General features: G+C 45.0%; 1 long non-coding RNA gene across 2 annotated transcripts in view; it reads right to left on the bottom strand.

Moving 5' to 3' along the window:
* The window catches only part of LOC102160303, a 134,228-nt gene continuing 115,936 nt past the window's right edge, over nt 1,404–19,695 (bottom strand). Inside the window, exons 2-5 of one of the 2 annotated variants that reach the window (XR_002343180.1) lie at nt 10,705–10,872; nt 6,479–6,638; nt 3,207–3,332; nt 1,404–1,962 (exon numbers count right to left, since the gene is read on the bottom strand). This is a non-coding gene — a long non-coding RNA (uncharacterized LOC102160303). The remainder of the gene's footprint in view (nt 1,963–3,206; nt 3,333–6,478; nt 6,639–10,704; nt 10,873–19,695) is intronic. The other variant, XR_002343181.1, reaches the window with a different exon arrangement.

Genomic DNA, 19,695 nt, shown 5'->3' with positions numbered 1-19,695 from the left:
CACCTCTCACCTGCCAGAAGGGCTATCATCAACGAGAACACAGATAACAAATGTTAGGGAGGATGTGGAAAAAAAGGAACCCTAATATGCTATTGGTGGGGATGTAGATTGGTGCAGCCACTGTGGAAAACAGTATACAAGTTCCTCAAAGAAGTCAAAATAGAACTACCACATGATCCAGCAATTCTATTCGTAGGTATATATTCAAGGAAAACAAAAACATTAATTAAAAAAGATGTAGGCACCCCAGTGTTCTGGAAGCACTATTTACAACAGCCAAGACATGGAAGCAACCTAAATGTCCATCAGCAGATGAATGAATAAAGAAGGTGTGGTATATATACACAATGGAATACTACTCGGCCATAAAAAAGAATGAAATTTTGCCATTTGTAACAAACAGTTGGACTTGGAGGCATTATGCTTAATGAAATAAGTCAGATAGAGAAAGACAAATATTATATGATATCACTTGTATTTGGAATCTAAAAAAGAAAGTAAACTATGAATATAATAAGAAACAGATTCACAGATGTAGAGAACAAACTAGTGGTTACCAGTGGGGAGAAGGAAGTGGGGAGGGGCAATATAGGGGCAGGGGATTAAGAGGTACAAATGATTCGATGTAAATTAAGCTACAAAGATATTTTGGGAGTTCCCGTCCTGGTGCAGTGGAAATGAATCCAACTTAAAACCATGAGGTTGCGGATTCGATCCTTGGCCTTGCTCAGAAGGTTAGGGATTTGGTGTTGCCGTGAGCTACGGTGCAGGTTGCAGATGTGGCTCGGATCTGGTGTTGCTATGCTGTGGCACAGGATGGCAGCTGTAGCTCCGATTAGACCCCCTAGCCTGGGAACCTCCATATGCCCCCAGGTGCAGCCCTAAAAAGACAAAAAAGACCAAAAAAAAAAAAGAGAGAGAGAGAGAGATTTTGTACAACACTGGGAATATAGCCAATATTTTATGATAACTATAAATGGAGTATAACCTTTAAAACTTGGGAATCACTATGCTATATACCTGAAACTCCTATTGTAAATCAACTATACCTCAATTAAAAAAAAAAAACAAATGGTGTTAATTCCCTCCCCAACTGAATGACTCTCTTCTAATGAAGAGAGCGTGACTTCTGAGGCTGAGTCATAAAAATGATGACTTTCACCTGGCTCCCTTTATGGCTCACTCACTCTGGGAGAAGTTTGTGGCCTTGTTGAGAGGACATTCCCATAGCCGGAGAGGCCCATGTGAAGAGAAAGTGGGGCCCCCACCCACACGACAGCACCAGCCCACCCACCAGGTGGGTGAGCCTTTCAAGCGACAGCAACTCTAGCTGACACTTTGACTCTGACCTCACGAGGGACCCAGCTAAGGAAAGCCTGAACCCCCGACCCCACAGATATTGTAAGGGTAAGAAATATTTATGATTGTGTTATCCACTATGCTTTGGGGGTAATTTTTAATGTAGCCATAGAGAACTAATACAATTTCAAGGTTACCTAATGCATGTAAAATATGACTTGTTTTAGAAAAACTCCACACACACACCCTCCCATCCCCCAACTTTACAAGAAAGCAATGCTGGATAGGGTGGGCTACAACTGCTGCTATGCTGTGGAGGTTTGGTGGAGAAAGAACAGTCCTGGGGACATAAAATAGAAAAGATTGGCAGATAGGCCCCTGTCTGGCACTTATGTTGGGAATATCATTTTGAGGCAGCGAGTCCCTGGGGACGTATGTGTTAGCCAGGAAGATGCACAAAGACTTAAGCCCTAACCAGGGGCACGAGCTCCGGGGAGGGGGGGGGGGAACACTTGTCCGCTGATTCGAGAACCCATTGTTGGTTATTAATGGTGCTTACACGTAATGAAGTGCAGGGCTGGGGCCCGCTCAGCCGTGCTCGCAATCTGGACCTCAACAAAGGCTGCAGCTGCTGTTGTTGTCTTCATTTAACTTCGGAGTGACCTGAAATTACATCCCCCAGTGGTGAAACAGCCAGAATAGCACACCGTTGAGGATGTTAATTAACCCCCTACAGGATACAAACGATAGAAAATAACCACGTGGAGAGCAGCACGGTCTCCCCAATCCTCATCAGATCAATGCGGCTGCCAGCGCTCCGAGCTCTTTTCTTTTTAGTGCCTGAAATGGTGCCAAATGAGAGGCTCTGCGGGCTTCTGTCACCAGGGATCACCAGCCAAGGCCTGACAACTTGGTCTGACAGAGGACCCCGGCGCCCGCGCCTGCTCCTGGTGTGTCTGCTGGTGTGTCTGCCGGCGCTGATGCTGCTGCGGCTGCGGCTCGCAGAGGTGCACATGTGCGGTCCAGCTGGGCATTCGGCCGTGTTAAGAAACGAGGCTCTCGGGAATGACTGGATTGGCTTTCACAGAATGATGGGAAATTCTCTTTTGGCAGAAGCCGCTTATTTGGGAGCTTCACCAGATTATGGGGGAAAACCCTGGGAGGGCTCTAGTCACCGGCGGTTCAGGCTACTTCTATCAGTTTTGTTTAATGGGTGGAAGAAAAGACACAGAGCGTGGGTGTAACCAGTGATGCAGGAGGGCAGGCGGTCTCCCGGGGACCTTTCTTGCTGGGAGTCATCGTAATAACAGCAGTTAACGCTCATGAGCCCTTGCTCACCACCCTGTGCCATGCTAAGCATCTAAATGTTCATATTTAAGATTCACGACCCCCCCCAATTGATGTAGCTACTATTTTTATCCCCGTTGAACAGAAGAAGAAACTGAGATTCAGTACAGTAATTTGCTTAAGGCTACATGGCTGAGGGAGGGTCTCACTCCGAGGGCACCAACCAAAGAACACATGTCCCTAAGTAGTATGTGGTCACTCTGCCAAACTGGTGAGTCCTGAGTGTCTGCCTGTTTCCAAGGTTGGTGAACTTGTTGTGTCTCAAGCCTGTCACATCCAGTGCTCCACATCAGGGAAGAGGACAAAAACCCAAACAGGAGGCCCAGCTCTGAGTCATCCCTCCATGCTACATTGCATGTTCCTAAAGATAGTGGATTAAAATGAAAAAGTGGTCTTGTCCCTTGCTTGAAAAAGTAGAGAGGTGAAGACTGTTTTTGAGAGATTTTCTGCCAAATGATTCATATTTTTGGAAAAGTGTTGGTTCTCAAAGGGGAAAAAAAAATGATTGGTGTAATAATAATTACAAAGGACAGGATTTGGATTTGATGATAACCTGGTACCTTGATTGTCCTGTAACGGCAAAGCTTCCTTCAACACTCATGGGATCACTCCTCATCCAAGGGGCATTTTGGGGGCTTAAAGGGGCAAGATTGTTGTAGGTTTGAGGTTTCTCTTCCATGAGGTCACTGTAAAGAGAAGAGTGGGAAGGGAAGAGGTAAGAGCAGCCAGAGAATAGATGATGTGATAGATTTTTTTTTTTTTTTTTTTTTTTTTTTTTAGGGCGGCACCCTCGGCATGTGGATGTTCCCAGGCTAGGGGTCAAATCGGAGCTGTAGCTGCCAGCCTACACCATAGCCATAGCAACACTGGATCCTTAAACCACTGAGCAAGACCAGGGATCAAACCCATGTCCTCATGGATACTAGTCGGGTTCATTAACCACCGAGCCACGACAGGAACTCTTGATGTGACAGATGTTTATGGCATCCTCTTTTGTTCTTCCTGAGGGCCCCTCTTCCTGGGTGGTATAGGCCTAGGTATTGGGAAGCCAATTTTCCAAGGTTCTTCCCATAATTCCAACAGACCAAGCCTCGATGCTGCCATTTACCATCCCTGCAAGTTTGCTCTAGCCCTCATACCTGGAATGGAGCCAAGACACAGCTAGTATCATGGTAGTAAACCAGCTCGAGTTTGGTCCGAACTTGACACCACTGAAACAGGGGACTATTCAACTGGTTACTGGGACTGGGCTAACATGCCAGCATCATTAGCAAACAACATGTACTAAGGTACCAGTAAGCAGGTAATATTTTACCACCCGTGAAGCATTAAGAAATCATACTTATGTGCTATATTCTGAGTATCTAAACCAGAGGTCCCCAAACTACTACAAACAATTATTTGGAGAATTTCCTCAAGATGCACATAATTCACCCCTATCCCTTGAAATCCAGGTCCTCGGTGGCTCTAAGCATCTGTATTTTTGAGAATTCTGCAGCTGATTATGGTTCGTATCTAAGGCTGAGAACCAGTGGTCTTGGTGGACTGCTGAGAGCCTGCAGAGAAAGCTCAAGACCTCTAAAAAGACATGAGAACTTTAAAAATAAAATTAATATATCTATCCTTCCATTACACATTCTCTTTCAACACAGAAGAGTGAAATCCTCTTGGGGAGAACGAACTTTGTGGAGAAGATGAAGTGCATTAAGCACATTGCATACTGTATCAGTCTGAATACAGTCAGGAAAACAGAAATTATGCAAAGTATTTCAACTAAAGGGTATTTAACCTAGTGCATGGATTCACAGGTGTTGGAACATCCAAAAGGAAAGAGTAAGGTGAGTAAACAGCAGGAAGCAACCTAAAGGCTGGGAGGGAAAAGGGAAGGACATATAACCAGAACCTAGGAACCTAGGAATGCAGAAGAGCACCACCTTAGGAGCTGAGCTGCTGCAGGACCTGGTAGCGGGACTGCCAGAAGGGCGCTGTGTGGCTAGTGATGGGGCCTCTGAGAAGGTGGTTTGACACTGGTGCTAGGGGTATCAAGAGGTGCTAGAGTCATGGTTGTCCAAAAGAAGGTGTAAGGAGAAAGAGAGTTCCTTCCTCTCTACCAGTTTCCCACCAGTGCCTCCCAGTTGCAGACTCTAAGTGGAAACCAGCTACTAAGGGAATCTGGGAAACATGATTTGCAGACTCCATGCCCATGGTGTTACAAATGAAAGTGCAGAAGGGTGTGCATGGAACTGAGATAATAAAAACTGACAAATGCATTAGCCAATTCACTGAATACTCTGCAAAACTGCGAATAAGTAGAAGAACCAAAGTTCAAACCAGAGTCTAACACAAGAATCCCTGGTTTTGTGGTAAGTTTTAAAAAGTTTAACTTAGTTTCCATTTATACTCTGCCCTTACTTTCTGCTCTTAGCATTTACTTAACTCCATCTCTGTGCCAGGTCCCATGCTAAATGCTTAGGCTATTCTTACACTATTTAATTTTTGAAACAGTGGAGATAATGTTGATGCCAAGTTGCCCAGTAAACAATTGAATGAGAAAACTAATAAGAATAAAACTTGTTTCTTGAATTGTGAATGTATGGGTGTGCATGTGTGTTTATTTATTTATAATGATTTTAATTATGCAGAACACTAGGGTAAAAAAAATACCATAATTAAAGGGAAATAAGAATATTGTCCTAAATTATTCACCATGTCATTTTAATTTAATTCAATTCATTCCAGAGCACAGTTGTTAAACACATATTTGTGCATGGCATTGAGCAAGAGACCATAGAGGATACCAGAAAAATATACAATATGGAACTTGTTCTCAAGAAAACTATTGTCTAGCTCTGAAACTAAGACTTAGCTGTATGGGACAGCGTGTGAACACAAAGATCAGGGGATTCTCTGGGAAGTCAGTGTGGGCTGGGGTTGTCAGGGAAGGATTGGGGAGGAGGTGAAACTTGAGGAGATGGTAAAGTCAAAACAGGTGTGAAGTGGATGAAATATTCTGTGTTAGGGAAGAGCATGAGTAAAGTCTCAGAGATGGGGTGTGGACTCTGCTTTGAATGACAGTGAGAGACTGAGGGTCCTGGGGAGGGAGAAGGGATGCTAAGTTGGTTTAGGACTGAGTCCTTGTGGTACTTCTCTATGTTCATTCTCCCCCCTTTCCTATGGTAACAGGAGTTAAAGCTGGGCACTCAGCCAGCCTCCCTTGCAGCTAGGTTGTGACAGTGTCACTAGATTCTGGCTAATGGGGTATCAGCAGAAGTGATGTGTGAAGTTTCCAGGTCATGTCCTAAAAGGAAACAAGTTTATCCTCCACTGCTCCTCTTTTGCTTTCCCCTGAAGACTTGTGTGTAGATGTGGTGTGGAGCCATTTTGGACTGTGTGGATAAGGGCAACATCCTAGGATTAGCAGATAAACAATGTGGAAGGAGTCTAGATGCCCAAGACTGATAAACTGCCATACCAGCCCTGGAGTGCCTACATTGTGTGATGAATGAGAGGAAGGATTCCATTTGAGAGTATAGGGGTGCCATTGCTCCTAGGGACCATTGTAGATTCTAGCATTTGTTCTATCAGACATAGAAATGTAACCTTTGAAGTTCCCACTGGGGCTCAGTGGGTTAAGAGTCTGACATAGTATCCCTGAGGATTCCAGTTCAATCCCTGGCCTCAACTCAGCATTGCCATGAGTTGTGGTGTAGGTCACAGACATGGCTCAGATGCCACATTGCTGTGGCTATGGTGTAGGCTGGCAACTGCTGCTCTGATTCAACCCCTAGCCTGGGAACCTCCATATGCCACAAAAAAAGAAATGTAACCTTACCTTAACCGCACCTTTGCATAATTGTTACCAAGAAGATCTTCTCGGGGGAAGACCTTTTAGAGAATGGGTACAGCAGTGGGAGGAGCCATTTTCTCTCCATATGTCAGGCAGGGATATTCAAGACTTTGGCCAACCATGTTCTGAAGGAATGTGGGTTTTGCTGCAAATCCAGAAAGCTGCTGTGAGATCCTACAGTTGGTGTGGGGGAGGTATTAAAAAAACACTAATATTTCTGGAATGGAAACTTTAATTGAATGCAAGAAAGATAACATAACTTAGAACAAATTTCCTTTGAAGTCAAATACATCTTTTGCAGATGATCTGACCTGACTTTTTGGTTGGCTCTTTTCAACATAATCCCCATGAAAGGATGAGTCATTGCACTGGCTCCAAATTTTCAGCATCTTTCTCTTCCTTGGTATAGCAATTAAGCAAAGATCCTAGAACCAGACTTGGGCAAGAGCTGGTAGAATCAATGGTTTTCAGATTCTGAATTCTTTCGTGGTGGAGGGTTAAGCATCAATTTAAAAAAAAAAAACTGAGGTGAACTTACATAACATGAAATTAACCATTTTAAAGCAAACCACTCAATGTCACTCAGTACATACACCTTGTTGTGTGCAACTATTTAATTCCAAAACATTTTCATCACCCCAAAAGGAAACCTCTTACCCACTAAGCATTTATTTCTCATTCTCCCCTCTCCCAGCCCCTGACAACCATGAATCTTCTTTTGTCTCTATGGATTTACTTATTTTGGATATTTCATATGAATGGAATCATACACTATGTGACTTTTGGTGTCTAGCTTCTTTTACTTAGCATAATGTTTTTCAAGGTTTGTCTAGGCTGTAACATGTAGCAGTGCTTCAGTCATTTTTATGACTGAATAATATTTCATTGTATGGATGTACCACACTTTGTTTATCCATGCAGTCATTGATGGACATTTGAGTTGTTTCTGCCTTTGGGCTGTTATTGTGAACAGTGCTGCTGTAAACATGTGCATACAAATATTTGAGTACTGAGTGCCATTTTTAATGAATGTAAAACTTAAGACTCAGAGCACCTGAAAGTCCACTGGCACTCTTTCCATCTCCTTTGACATACTGGAGGAGCAGTTACTATGAAGGGGCTGCTGCATAGCACAAGCCCAGCTCTAATGGTTCCCCAGGTGTGTAACAGTGTGGTAATGAGTGTGAAGAAGTGGTGATTTATGGATCCCGACCTCCCTCCTTGCTGTGGCCACTTCCTCCCTTTGCAAATCGGGGTAAGCACAGTGTTGAGTCAGGCTGAAGCCCATTTCCTCTCTCTGTGATGCGTGATCTTCCAGGTCATTCTCTCATCTGTTGTTCTGTTCAGCCGGCTCAAGGCCAGTTGCCCTCACACACTCTGAAAGATGCCTTCCTGGCTATATTCAACAAACAAAACTTCCCAGGTTAGACCTGAGGGACCTCAGGCCCCCGGATGAGGGACAGAAGGGGAACAAGTTCTGCAAAAATAATAACATCTGCTATTTATTGAGCATCACCTGGGAACAAGACACTATCTTATTTAATCCATTCAGCAGCCTTATAAGACAGGCACATCAGCCCCATTTTATAGACAAGGAAATTGAGGTTAGCAAATAGTAAATACTTTCCTAAGATTATTCAGCTGGTCAGTGGTGAGGTCAGGGGCTCAAACTCAGGCAGCGTGACCCCATGCTGGAACTCTTAATCTCAACTCCCACAAGGGACTTAATTGCCAGGCGGGCCAGGAAAGAAAGGGTTTGGACTGGAAACAGGCTCTGGGGATTAGATGAGTGATGCTGGCAGGGAGCCAGGAGAGGGGGATGCAGCTGGATCAAAGTAGCAGCAAACTGGAGCAAGACCGGCCAGGCTCAACAGGGGTCCAGGAAGGAAGGGTTCTGGACAGAACTAGCTCCTGGGTGGAGTCCTACACACGGCACAGCTTAGCCTGGGATGGTTTGTTGGTCAATAAAGGGTGGCCTGGACCCAGAGACATTGGTGACAATCAGCTTTGAAGTGGCACTCTCCCCAGGATGATTCCACCCACCATCCTTGTATAATCAGCACCTAACCCAAAGCCTGGGGCTTGTGGTTGGCACTCAGTAAAGATCTCAGGGGGGGATGAATGCACACAAGAGTGAGCATCATTATAGTGTCTGTGTAGCAGGGACCCTTCATTTGCTACCCCTTAGGCCGCTGGAGAGTATTTCTGTTATCATTTGGATGCATAGTGCCTGAGACAGCTTCTAGGGCCACTAACAAAGGATACTAGTTTTGTGGATCTGCTGTAAACAAATTATTATAAACCTAGTGGCTTAAAACAACAGAACTAATTGGCTCCCAATTCTAGAAGCCTGAGACTTGAAATAGATATCTGAAGGCTCTGGCAGGGGAGGGGGGTCCTCTTTTGCCTCTTCTAGATTTTGGTGGTCCCAGGTGCTCCTTGGCTTCTGACTGCCTCTGTTGTCACAAGGCCTTCCTCTCTGTCTCCAATGTCCCCCTAACTTTCTCTTTCAAGGAAACGTGCTATTGGATTTAGAGCCTACCTAGATACACAGGATGCCCTCATCTCAAAATCCTAAATTTAATTACACTAGAAAAGACCCCTTTCCCACATGAGGCCATATTCATCGGCTCCAGGAACTAGTATGGCCATATCTTTGGGGGGAGGTACTATTCCACCTACTGCCCAGGGCCCAAAGCCCCAAACAGAGATAAAGAGAAACCACTGACTCCAGTGGGGCTGGGCTTCTCCCTCTGTGTCATCACAGTGGGCTGCTGCCCCATCCCAACACTCACCCCTGCAAGCAGGAGGTAAATGGTGAACCTGGGAAGAGGAGTCACAGGGCATCTGAGGAATAAAGAGAAGGAAACCCAGATTTCCCAGGCTCCTTACTGGGTCCCCATAAGAGAAGTCTGGGTGAGCAAGGCAAGATGAGCTGACTAGGCTCACTTTAGGAGCTCAATAGAAATTCCATAATAAGCATGGAGGTAAAACAGATTGCAAGGCTTCCCCAGGGAAGAGGGGGAGGGTATTTAGAGAGAGGGACAGGGTACAATAAGGCTGGACTTTTCCCCAACCTCCTACTGTTTGGCTGCTCTGAAGCCATATTCCCCTTCCCTTTCCCCCAGCTCCCGGTTTTTGTTCTTTGGCAGAGTCTTCAGCCTCTGGATTACCCCACCCACTGGCTCCTAAGACCCAGGCTATGGACCTGCAAATGCGTGATGGTTAATTTCACGTGTCAATGTGGCTGGCCAAAGTGCCCAGATATTTGGTCAAATATTATTCTAGGATGTTTCTGTGAGGATGTTTTTAGATGAACTTTACATTTAAATGAGTGGACTCTGAGTAAAGCAGATTGACCTTCACAATGCGGGTGAGCTTCACGCAATCAGAGGAAGGTCTGAGTGGAGCAAAAAGCTGACCTCCCCTGAGCAAGGGTGAATTCTGCAGCAGGAGCCCTTTGGACTTGAACTGCAACACCAGCTCATCCCTGGGTATCCAGGCTGCCAGACCATCCTGCAGATTGTAGACATGCCAAGCATCCATAATCACATTCTCTTCCTTTCCCTCTCCCTCTTCCTTTCTTTCTTCCTCGTCCTCTCTGTCTCATTTCACATCCTACTGGTTCTATGTCTATGGAGAATCCTGATTAACACAGAATGTCTCACCTTCCCAACCTAGACGCAGTCTTCTCAAGGGTGGGAGTAGGGATGCTCTATGTTCTGTGCTCGGCCCCATGCTTGCGCCCTCTCTCTCTGGTCTGCATCCAGATTCCAAAGTTTCCAGCTCAGAGAAAAGCTGACTTTTAACACAGATATGAAACTCATATTGGGGCTGTAGTATCGTTCTCTTTCTTGCAAACTGCTGATTACAAGTTGACCCCAGCCAGGAGCTAGCTCAGTGGGATTCGTAGAGGGGGGACACTTGAATAGGAGAAATGGCAGGAATAGAGGAATGGTTTCGGCCCAGCGAGGGCTCCAGAAGTGCCAGCCAGGCTGAGTTGGACTGAGAAGGGCAGCACCAGTGCAAGAGAACACAGAGATTGCAGCGTGAGGGTCGCAGCTAATCCTGTTCTCCCAACATGCAAGGAAGATCCAGGAAAGCAAACACCGAGTAACCAGAAAAAGACCATGAACCAGGGGGTGTGAAGAAACAGGAGGGATGGGCTTGACATTTTACTGACAAGGGGGATTGTTTCAGCCATCTTTTACCTTTGTTTTTGGACACTTTGGGCCTCTCACAGGGAAACCATTTGTTCCTAAGAACTCCTGTCCCTGTGTGCTGACTGTCCAGTGCAGGGAAATGGGAGAGATCTTTCCAGTCTGCAGGCTGATCAGGAATTTTCTTCTCCCTGGAGGAACATTGCCCCTCCTAAGGGGCTAGAAGGAGAGAGAGCCTGGTCAATACCTTGGGGTCTTATGTCAGGCATTTAAAGCACACCCAGATTTAGAAATATAGGAAACAAGTTCCCATTGTGGCTCAGCGGTAACGAACCTGACTAGTATTCATGAGGATGCGGGTTCGATCCCTGGCCTCACTCAGTGGGTAAAGGATCCGGTGTTGCCATGAGCTGCAGTGTAGGTTGCAGATGCAGCTTGGATTTGGTGTTGGCATAGGTCAGCGGCTACAGCTCTGATTCGACCCCTAGCCTGGGAGCTTCCAAATGCTGCACATGCGGCCCTAAAAAAAAAAAAAGGAAGTGTAGGAAAAAATTGTGAAAGATTTTTGAAATTTAGTGGTTATCCTGGCCAGCTCAGCCATTTGTCTTTGTCTTGGAAGAGGCTGTTGTACAACTCTGTAGAGGTAGATGTTTGCTTGCATGAAACTAATGGTAAAAAGCTGTAGCCATAGGAATGCAAATCATGTCCACTGGAATGAAACTGATAATCTCTCTGTGGATATTAGTTTTGCATCCATCTTTCAATTCATTTTAGCATTCCTCATCTAACCAGAAACGTGTGAGACTTTGAGTTCTCTTTGAATTTTCTTTTGTGATACCTCCTGGTTCCCTTGATAATTAATGAGTTACATAAAATCTTCGACATGTGATCATTTTATAGTTGTATGAGAGTCATGATTTTACCTTTATTATTTTTTTTTTAAGTATCTCTGTGTGTGTGTGTGTGTGTGTTTTAAGGACCACACCCACACATATGGAGGTTCCCAGGCCAGGGGACGAATCGGAGCTGTAGCCACTGGCCTACACCACAGCCACAGCAACACGGGATCCGAGCCAGGTCTGTGACCTACACCACAGCTCACGGCAACGCCAGATCCTTAAACCACTGAGTGAAGCCAGGGATTGATCCTGTGTCCTCATGGATACTAGTCAGATTTGGTTCTGATGGGAACTCCCTAAAAGTATCTTTCAACAGACACAACCTCTGTCAAGCCTTCCCCAAATGAAGTGACATCCTATCATTTGATTTCCTCGGCAACAAATAAATCCATTAACATGTTTTCGAGTTGTATGACAGAGATTTAATATGGACACGGAACGAGACTAAACCTTACAAATTTCCAAAATTTCCTATGCTCCTCTTTTATTGACATCATGCGGAACTTAAAAATCAACTTAAGAAGATCAGCATCTTTTTTTATTTTTTAGGTTTGGTCATTTATAATTTTTTTAAATAGGTTTTTTGGAGTATACCTGACTCAGAAAGGTGTGTTAGTTTCAGGTGTAGAGCAAAGTAAATCAGTTATACATACGCATATATTTATTCCTTTTCAGATTCTTTTCTCATCTACGTTATTAGATAATATCGCGTAGATTACCCTGTGCTACACAGTAGGTCCTTGTTATCTGTTTTATTTACAGTGGTGTGTGTGTGTCGATCCCAACCCCCTGATTTATCCCCCACCAATTTCATTTAAAAAATCTTTGAGTCTATTTTGTAGGTTCTTTTGTATAATTTTTGTTGTTTTTGTTACATTCCACCCATAAGTGATGTCATATGTTATTTGTCTGACTTCACCTAGTATGGTAATTCTAGGTCCCTCCACGTTGATGCAAGTGGCATTATTACATTCTTTTTACGGCTGAGTAATATCGTATATATGTACCGTGAGGAAGATCAGCATACTGTTGATAGGAGAAAGAAAAATGACATTGAATCATCTTATTAGAAAATATGGTATATTTTCCTGTGTCTCTGTGTTCTGCTGTGTCCCTCGAATGCTTTTTGTTTGTTTGTTTATTGAGGCATAGGTAACATAATATAACATTTAGTTTCAAGTATACAGCATAATAATTTGATATTTGTATATATTGTGAAGTGATTCTCACAATAAGTCTAGTTAACATCCATCCCCCCACATATAATTCCTGTATGTAATAAGAACTTTTAAGATTTACTCTCAGCAATTTTACCATCTGCAATAAACTGGCCCTTTTTTTCCGTCCGGAGCAGTGGTTCTGAACTTTGAAGAACATAATACATACAGTATAGAAACTTGTACCCAGGAATGAGGATACTGTTCATGGAAGAGATTTAAAGGATTTACTGTATTTTGAGGAGAGCGTATGGCATTATTAACAGAATAAAGATTTTTGTGAATAAAGATGATTCTGAAACTTCCAGTCCACCTCCTCCTCCCCACAAAATACAACTGTCCTGGAACTAAGCTGTCTGGGTCCCTTATGCTGTCAGGTGCTTTGATTTCTTATTGCATTTCCCTGGGAAGGCAGGTGTCAGGTCACTGAGGCCCTAACTTAAATATATATGTGTATTATTGAAGTGAAATTCGCACAACATCAAATCAACTATTTTAAAATGTATAGTTCGGTGGCATTCAGCACATTCATGATGCTTCACAGCTTCCACCTCTGTGACGTTCTCATTTTCAATCACCCCCAAAACGAACCCTCCCTGTACCGTTAAGAAGTCACTCACCATTCCTCTCCCCACCCCCACCCCAGCCCGTGGCAACCACCAGTCTGCTTTCTGTCCTTATGTATCTTTTCTGGATATTTCATGTAAATGGAATCATATCATATGACCTGGCAATTCCACTCCTAGATATACAATACACCCCAGAGATCCGAAAACAAATACTTGTGCACAAAGTTCACAGCAGGTCTAACTTTTAAGTCTTCCCTGGGCCCTCTCTACTTGCTTCCTCACGGGTTCTGCCGGCAGATATCCCATTATCCGAGCTGGACAGGCAAAAGCCAAAAGGACGAAACAGCTGGGAGCTGCACCCAGTCACTGCCCCTTTGGGGCTCAGCTCCCTGAGCCTCGACAACCCCGTGTGGGGGTGAATGCGCCCTACTGAGGGTGCTGAACAATGATGAGTCAAACACACCCAGATAAAAGAGACTTGGCAGACGTGGTCAGCTGCTTCACCAAATTCACAGGAAACTGGGAGTGCCTGCCCTGAAAGCCACAGAAATGGGAATAGCCCAGAGTTCCTCCAGCTTGGAGATGAGTCTTGCCTTGAAGCTTGTTATGTAAGTGAGCTGGATTCCCAGCCTTAAGGGGAAATGTGCAGGAGAACCTGCCTCGGGGTGGGGCAGGGTTCTTGTGGGCATCATGGTCACAGCCAGTAATGAGCCCAAGGCTGGCAGACCCACTGGTAACACAGGCCCATTTCTAAATCTATTCCCACCTCCTGAACTGTGAGGCATTTTTATCCTAACTCTCTGTGAGCTCAGAGGCTTGGCTGGCACTACAATTCCTGGTTTGCAAATGAAGCTGAGGCCTTTTCCAATGTTTTCTCCCCTGCTTTCACTTCCGGCAATTATTATAAAGTGCACTCATTATCCTTACAATGGCTCGGAGATTAAAGCTTAATTTGGCCTGTTATTTCTGTGGCTTTGCCTTAATAGCATTTGTACCTGTACCAGCCTCACTAGGCTGTGAAGCCAACAGATCCTTAAATCACCAGAGGCTGGTGTCTGCGTTCTCATCTTGGTTCCTATTGGTCTGGCCATAGGCCGTTTGCATGAGAATATTTTAATGGGTCACCAGGGTTTTCTGTGGGGACAGCTATCTCTGTAACAGGCAAAATGGGATTCTCTTAAGAGCAAAGCTGGTCTGCAGGAACAATGATCAGGCTGGAACTCTCAATGCAGTAGTGAAATAGGGCCCATTTGTTGAAAGTAAATGCTGGGAAGCTGCTCTCCTCTCCCAGGAGGTTCTCAGTATGCACTGGAGGAGCAGACAGATCTGCGTTCAAATCCCGCCTATGCCGGCGTTCCGTCTTTCTGACAAGTCCCTTCATCTTCCTGACACTTAGCGTGGAGTAGGGAGGTAGAACCAGTTATCTTACAACTGAATAAAAAATTTAGGAAGTACTTGACACATAATAGGTGCTCAGAGATGAAAGTGATATCATTCATTTTATTTTATTTTCATTTTAGCACTAATAGCTGGCTCCAGTCTGAGTCCACCCAAAAGAATCAGACAATTTAGGGATGTTAGTCTTGGAAGGAGGGTTTCTGTGATGTCTGATGCAGCAGAGCTCTCCAGACCTTGACATATTGTAGGAATTCTTGCCTATGATACCAGCCCCTCCACTCATCCAGATACATGGTTGATTTTTATCATTTGGGGGCTTCGCCAGGTTAAAGTAGCATCCTTAGGTCCACAGTTTCTAGGGTGGGGAGGAGAGGGGACCAAAATCCAGAGAGGCCAGTGGGAGGGTAGAGTAGGATAGGACAGAGGGGAAAGAAGAAACTGATTTTTTTTCCGTGTTGCGTTCAAAGCTCTTTTGGTTCTACGAATTATCTTGATACTTTGCTGTGTATCGGTCATTCAACGAATGGTACATGAGCACCTGTTCTGTGACTTCCTGAGAGCCCAGTCCCTCCTAACACACGTTTTCCTACCTCCTTCCTGCCTGTTGTCTTAGGAAGGTCACTATCAGATAACACACTGTTTTCTCTCCAAGAAGAGGAAGGGACCTGTGAGATGGCTGGAGGATGGTGTGAACAAAGAGGGTGTCTGCGAGGAGGAAGGAAGATAGACAGGCTCCCAAAGGAGGTGGGGGAGTAGGAGGGATGGCATCTGTTCAGCAAAAATCGCCTGCTGCCCCTGAACACCCTTCTCTTCCCAAGTGCCTGCCCCTGGAAGTCTCCCCTGGGGTAGCCTGGCTGAATTGCCCAAGGGATTAGAACATTGCATGGTTGCTTGTGTGTGTGAGAGAGAGAGAGAGAGAGAGACAGAGAGAGAGAGACAGAGAGAGAGAGAGGGAGGGAGGGAGAAGGAGGGAGGGAGAGAGAGAGAGTGTGTGTGTGCGCGTGTCTGTTGCGGTGTTTCCCCATCTCCTGATGGAGGAAATGCTTCCATTTAGCTCAAGCCTTCACTCAGTCCATACACACTCCCTCGGTCAGGCTGGGGTGTGGAGGGGACTGGGGAGGGGTGTGGTCCTGCCACGGAAAGCACAGCCAGATTCCAGGGCAGGATCTAGGAGGCACCCGGCAAAGGAAAAGACAGATACGCGGGAGAGGGGAGTCGTGTCTTCCTGCCTGGCTTGTTTATTGTTACAGCTTAGGAAGGAGGAATGTGCAAACCGTTCTTTTCTGGCCGAAACCCTGCCTGTTCATTTTTCTCTTCTCTTTTCCTTTCTCTTTAGCATAATTCTCTCTGCATTCCCCAACAGTCCAAGACAAATTCCAACCACACTTCCCAGTTTTGAGGGAAAGCATTGCTAATGCCCTGTGGGTAATTTGTTTCATTAAAGCTCAGGACACATGTTGGTTCCTGGAATAGGTGGAGAAGTGGAAAGAAAATGAGAGGTCAAGTGAATGCATTGCTCCCCTGATTTTTTGCACCCTTTCTTAGCCAAAGAAAGGAGCAAAATGGAGAATCGTGGATAGATTTTCAGTTCTGTGCAGTAGCATAAATGCAAAACAAAAGTTATGGATTAATTGTGGTACATGATGTTAAGCAAAATCTATTACATATCTTTTTATATGTTGGATCCCTACTTAATTAAACTGGCAATATAATTTATGCTGCCTTTGTCAATTGTGCAATTTAATCAAACCTGCTGTCTTGCTGTGCCAGCCCCTAGAAAACCAGTCTCTCAGACTTTGAAAGTGAGTCCTGCTGTTACACTGTGATTATTTTTATAACACCAACCATTTGAAGGAAAGGAATTGGTGATCTAATTGGGTACACATGGTATTTTGTGTTGTGATATGTGTAATATTATGCAGCTATGTCTTCAGTCATTCAAGGGGAATGGCTGTGCAAAACAATGTAACATGTCCAGCGTAATCCTCTCCCCAGCCCCCACCTTATCCAAAAACCTGGAATCTGTTTGGAAATTTCTGCATATCCACTAGATCCACTGTGATGACTATTTTTAAGTCTTAAGGTATGAATTTTTATTTATTTATTTTTTTTGTCTTTTTGCCTTTTCTAAGGCCGCTCCCACGGCACATGGAGGTTCCCAGGCTAGGGGTCGAATCGGAGCTGTAGCCACTGGCCTACACCAGAGCCACAGCAACGCAGGATCTGAGCCGCGTCTGTCACCTACACCACAGCTCACGGCAACACGGGATCCTTAACCCACTGAGCAAGGCCAGGGATCGAACCGGCAACCTCATGGTTCCCAGTCGGATTCATCAACCACTGAGCCACAACGGGAACTCCTGAGGTATGAATTTTTAAGTGATATGATATAGTTGTAGTATCATATCCTATTATAAGCACATGCTTTAAAAAAGGCTTCATTCACTTCCTTACTCATTAAATGCATATTGAGTGCTTACCGTATGCAGTTGTTACTGTTGGTGCAAGAGACACAGTTACATCACTCTGCATGACTCACTTCCCCTCTTCTTTAGCTTGTCAGCCTCCTGGTAACATCCTGCACTTTGATATTCAGTCCTAGATATCAGATGGAGAAACGACCCCAGGACACTCTAGGCTTTCATTTATCAACTTGTCAACTTCACGGAAACAGACCTCCTCTCTGTTGGGTCCAGCAGAAGCCTGGGTAAGCTTCCCATTAAGGAGCCCAGTTTGGGTCATGGGACCCCACCTGAACCAATCTCTGTAGTTGTGGGTGGTGGGCTGTGCTTGAACAGCCTGGGTAAATATCTGTTCACGAAGGGGTCAGGTCCTCACAACCACACGGTTTTGCAAAAAGTGGTTCACCCCAAAACAAGACAGGGAGGATGGCCAGAAATAGCAACGGATGGCTGCTATACAGCCCAAACCCCCTCCTAAGTACCAGACCTGGATAATCTAACTGCTTACTCAACATCCCCACTCGGATGGTTCACTAGCACTGTGGTGAAAACTGTTCCATAGCACATGTGCGAAGGGACCCATTGTCTTTCCCTACAAATTTACACCTTCCCTGGTGCACCTCCTCTTGGTGATGCATATCGCAATCTACCCAGTCACCCAAACCAAGACCTGGCCATTGACTTCCAGGCCTCAATCCCCTTCATCCCCATGGTCCGTCTGTCACTGAGGATAAAATATTCCTTGTCTCTGTCCTTCTCTAGTCCTACTGCCACCTTTTTGTTTCAGGTCATCATCATCTCACTCAGGTGACTGCAGTGTGCTCCTTGCTGGCTTTTCTCTCTCTAGCCTTACCCCTTTCCAGCCAGGTGGACCTTTCTAGAACTAAAATATAACCATGTTTTAAGTCATTCGAAGACTACTCAGTGCCGTCAGGGTAACATGCAGCTTTGAAGACTTGGCATAGATAATTTCGTTTTCCATACAAAGCCTTCTCGCCTGGCTTGGGGACTGTGCCTCTGGCTCTCACCACTGCCCCTGTACTACATGGATAATACTCTAACGATGTTTGCTTGTCTGACCTTCACCCTAAGCTGGAGTTCTTTAAGTGCCGGGAGGTTGTAATGTGGCTCGCTTAACACCCATTCCAAACCCTTTAGAGCTTGCTTTCCTGTTTGAGCCGGAAAGCTAAAAACTGCATTTACAAGACTCCCTTACAGCTGGGGTGTAGGAATGTGACCTAAGTTCCATCAGGCAGATACACGTGCATAAGACTATAGAAGCCAACAATGAAAACTGGATCTTCCAGCAACCTTGGTGCTGATATCTGACATCTGGTTCTTCTGGGGTTTTAGGCTCCAGCCCCGAGCACAAGGTGGCTGTAGTGATGACGTTCCCACGAGGACATTGCCTTGGTGTCATTGGTCATTCTTCCCAATCGCATTGCTGTTGCCTGGCCCTGACCCTTCCCAAGATTCTGTGAGCTACTTAATTTTCTGTAATAAACCTCTGTGTTTAAACTAGTTAAAGTAGATGTTGTTGTCTGCAAGTAAGCAGGCTGATGAATGTGAATGGCGTCTAACACATCTTTCTGCCTATGCTGCCCAGCACAGTGCCTGGCTCATGAAAGATGCCATATGCCCGTTATGGAATAAATGTTAGAATGAATGCATTTTCTCTAATAAGAGTGTTCACTGTACAATGAGGGAGGAACAGCTGGGAACAAATACTTCAAATATTTCAAGGCAACAGGCTATAAGAGAGTCAAAAGCTTCTGAAAATGCAAAGATGGGAGCATTAGGGTCATCTTAAGTAAGGTAATATTTGAAATGGGCCTTTAAGAATGAGTAGCAATTTGGAGTTCCCATTGTGGCTCAGCCGGTTGAGAACCCAACTAGTATCCATGAGGATGCATGTTTGATCCCTGGCCTCACTCAGTGGGTTAAAGATCCAGCATTGCCAGAGGCTTCGGTGTAGGTTGCAGATGCAGCTCAGGTCTGGCATGTTGCAGCTGTGGTGTAGGCCGACAGCTGTAGCTCCAATTCGACCCCTAGCCCGGGAACCTCCATAAGCTGCAGGTGCGGCCCTAACAAAAAAAAAAAAAAAGAGAAAGAAAACGAAAAGAAAAGAATGAAGCAATTCATTAGCTAGAGTAGGAGATGAAGGTCATTCCAGGCAGGAGACTGTTGTCTGTAAAGGCGCAAACATCTAAGATGGTAGGACACGTTTAGGGGATGTGTGTGTGGTTACACAGGATATGATCCTCTGGTCGGGCGATGGAAAGGGAGGAGGGAGCAGAGTGTGAATAGCAGCAATGATTGTAAACGTGTTTCTGGTACTTGTGAGACACCAGGTACTGATCCATGTCACTCACATACATTATGTCATTTAATCCTCACTATTGTGATTATTCTCATTTTATAGGCTGAATTGCAAATGGCAGAACTCATAATAGAAGTGAGCTCTCTTTACCATGCTAAAGAGTTTAGAATTTACCTT

This window comes from Sus scrofa, chromosome 4, assembly GCF_000003025.6.
Source record: "Sus scrofa isolate TJ Tabasco breed Duroc chromosome 4, Sscrofa11.1, whole genome shotgun sequence".
NCBI classification, from domain to species: domain Eukaryota; kingdom Metazoa; phylum Chordata; class Mammalia; order Artiodactyla; family Suidae; genus Sus; species Sus scrofa.
The sequence above is the reverse complement of the archived record's forward strand: the minus strand, read 5'-3'. Positions and strand labels throughout refer to the sequence as shown.